The sequence below is a fragment of the Ambystoma mexicanum genome, chromosome 1p, assembly GCF_040938575.1.
Source record: "Ambystoma mexicanum isolate Mex_15411 chromosome 1p, UKY_AmexF1_1, whole genome shotgun sequence".
Taxonomy (NCBI): Eukaryota; Metazoa; Chordata; class Amphibia; order Caudata; family Ambystomatidae; genus Ambystoma; species Ambystoma mexicanum.
In genome coordinates, this window is record NC_090921.1 from 768,423,845 (window position 1) to 768,427,006 (window position 3,162).

Consider the following 3,162-nt stretch of genomic DNA (forward strand, 5'->3'; position numbering starts at 1 on the left):
GTGGGTCTGTAGGGAGGGATGGGGACATTGCTGTGGGTATGAAGGGAGGCATAGGACACATTGGTGTGCATCTGAAGGGAGGGATGGGGCACATTGGTGTGGGTCTGGAGGGAAGGATTGGGGCTCATTGGTCGAAGGACTATAGGGGCATCTTTCTGTGTGGAGGGAGCATGGGCCATCATGGTATGGGTCTTGAGGAAGGGATTGGGCATCGTGGCGTCTGGATCGGAGGGGGCATTGTTGATCTGGAACGGAGGGACAGGGCATATAATTGGGGCATGTCAGGGAATGGTGGAGCATGTGGGTCAGGGCTGGAGCGCTCTGGTGGGAAGGAAGGGGGCATCTGGGTGTGAATGGAGGGATATGGGGTATGTTTGTCTGGAGAGAAGGATGTTGGTTTATTGGAGTGGTGGGAGCATGTGTGTGTCGAAGGGATGGGGTAATCGGGTGTGGGTATAGAGAGAGGGCGAATGGCGCCATCTGAGTGTGGAGGTAGAGATGAAGCATATGGGTGGAGCTCTGAGGGGTGGAGCATCTTGGTGTAGGTATGGAGGGACGGATGTTGGTGTCTTTGTGTGGGTTCGGATGGAGGGATGGTGGCATGTAGGTCAGGAGGAAGGTGGCATTTAAATCTGGAACGTGTTTGGAAGGAGAAATGGGGCGTTTGAGTGTGAATGGTTTCTGCTTGTGGGTGGGGGCATAAAGGATCATTAACAGCGGAGCAGCGGGAGGGAGAGCCGTGGGCCCGACCTCGGTTGCATCCCAGACGTGCACACCCACAGCCCGGGGCACCTCTCGCAGAGCGGTCCGGTGCGCGTGGTCAACCAGCCCCCTCTCCTCACTGAGCCCGCATCTGCGCTGGCCGGGGCGCACACTCCTCTCTCTGACCTGCCAGCGGCTGGGCATTGGTGGGCACACCCCGGTCACCAGGGAAGCCCCGAGTGGGGGCAGCCGAGAGCCGAGGGAAACCTGACTGCTCTCGAGGGGTGCCTCCCCAGGCAGACAGGCACCCGGCACGCCAGGCATGTGCCCTGAGCCATGGTGCAGCTGGCTCACTTGACGGTGGGCGCCAAGGTTCCAGCCGCCCACATCTGTGTGTGAGCAATGGCCAGGCCCGCTGGCACAGTGGGTGACCTTCCCTCTTGCCCAGGTACCTGGAGCTGGGCCCTATGCAGCCGGGCTGGGGTTTGAAGACTCTAGTGGTCCCACCCGACCCCCTGTCTGTGCTGTCTCTGGCCTGCCTCGTTGTCCATTTTCCAGCCCCCCCTCCCAAAAGGGAAGGGGTCGGGGAAGGATGAGTGGATCGGGCCGTGTGGGCAGGTGGCGGAGCGGCCTACCTCCATCCCCCTGGGAAGCGCTGTGCTGCTGCAGCTGGCGGTCAGGCTGAGCACCTGGATTATTATTGTTTATTTTTTTTTTTAAAAACCACAATGGTTTCGGCCGAGCTAGACAGGGAGCTGGGCTATCCTGCCACAGCCAGCGCTGCCTCCCCCAACCTCTTCTGCACCGGCAGGGTCAGGCCGACGTCTAGGACAAAAAAAGTTGCCTGTGGCTCTTGGCGGTGGATCACTCGACTCGTGCATCGATGAAGAACGCAGCTAGCTGCGAGAATTAGTGTGAATTGCAGGACACATTGATCAACACGTCGAACGCACCATGTGGCCCTGGGTTTTTCCCGGGACTACGCCTGTCTGAGGGTCGCTTGTACATGAATCGCCCCGGGGTTCACTCCCAGGGTCGTGGCTGGGGCTGTCGCAGGGACCCCATTCCATTCATCCCCCTAAGGTCAGACCCCGATCAGCACCGTCGCTGGATCCTTGAATCTGGTGCGCAAGCTCATTGCCGACGCGTCCTGGCTTCCCCAGTTTCCCCTCCTCATGCTGGTTTCGGGAGGGTCGGGTGGCCGACGTGCCCTGGATGTGGTGGCGGCGGCAGCAGGCTTTCAAAAAGCCTGGCCCACCTTCACCCCACCCCGGGGCACCTGGCCGTGCTGTGTGTGTGGCTGTCTTTGGTGTCCCACTGCTGCCGGCGCAGGATGACCATGGAGCGCGGACCTCGTGACCATGTGGGCTTCGGTCACAGATTGGGACAGAATACACTCGCCTGCGCCAAGGGCTGTGGCAACCCCCCGTATGGGCCCGAGGCCAGCTGCCCTGAGCTTTGTGCTCCCCGACCACGGCCTCAGATCAGACGTGGTGACCTGCTGAATTTAAGCATATTACTAAGCAGAGGAAAAGGAACTAACCAAGATTCCCTCAGTAAAGGCCAGAGAAAAGGGAAGAGCCCAGCGCCGAATCCCCATTCAGCAGCAGGCGTGGGAAATGTGGCGTACAGAAGACCGACTCCCCGGCATCGCTCAGGGGGCTCAAGTCCTTCTGATCGAGTCTCCCCACGCGGATGGTGTTAGGCCGATAGCGGCCTCTTGCACACCGGGATCAGGTCTTCTTGGAGTCAGGTTGCTTGGGAATGCAGCCCAAAGCGTGTGGTAAACTCTAAGGCTAAATACGGGCGCGAGACTGGTGGCCAACAAGTACCGTAAGGGAAAGTTGAAGAGAGTTCAAGAGATTGTGAAACGGTTGAGCGGTAAACTGGTGGGGTCTGTGCAGTCCACCCACAGTATTCAACACGGCAAGCAGGTTGGTCACCTGGAACGGTGGAGGCCCTTGCAGGTCTGCGGCCCGGGCACATCCAGCCCCAGCAGGGCGCATTTCCTCTGTATCGGTGCAACACGACCGGCTGGGAAGGCCACAGAGGGCAGGTGGCTCTCTGCTCCAGCAGAGTGTTACAGCCCCCTGACAGCAGTTTTGCTGTGTCCACGGGGCTGAGGGAGATAGACCGCCACCGGGCCCTTATCCGGCAACTGTCCTGGCCCCTCTTGGGGGTTGCTAGAGTGGCCACGGGAGACGGGGCTCCCGATGTGACTGTGGTGGACTGCCCTCAATACGCCCCAACCACGTCGTGCTGCCGGGCGGGGAGGCCCACAAAGGGCGCCAGGGGTCTGAGGTGATGTCGGTTAACCACCCGACCTGTCTGGAAACACTAAGAGTATAACGCCTGCCCGAGTCAGAGGGATGAATGAAACCCTGTGATGTAATGACGTTGAGGGCCGGTGCCCGGCGATTGCAGTGGCATCCTGTCGCGGTGGGCCCTCCACTGACCCCT

At 60.2% G+C, this 3,162-nt stretch overlaps 1 non-coding gene across 1 annotated transcript; it reads left to right on the forward strand.

The window, feature by feature from the left end:
* Positions 1-1,550: 1,550 nt before the first annotated feature.
* Positions 1,551-1,701, forward strand: LOC138466078 (5.8S ribosomal RNA). Its single transcript, XR_011267932.1, has one exon. It is a non-coding gene; the product is annotated as a 5.8S ribosomal RNA (ribosomal RNA).
* The last annotated feature ends 1,461 nt before the right edge of the window (positions 1,702-3,162 follow it).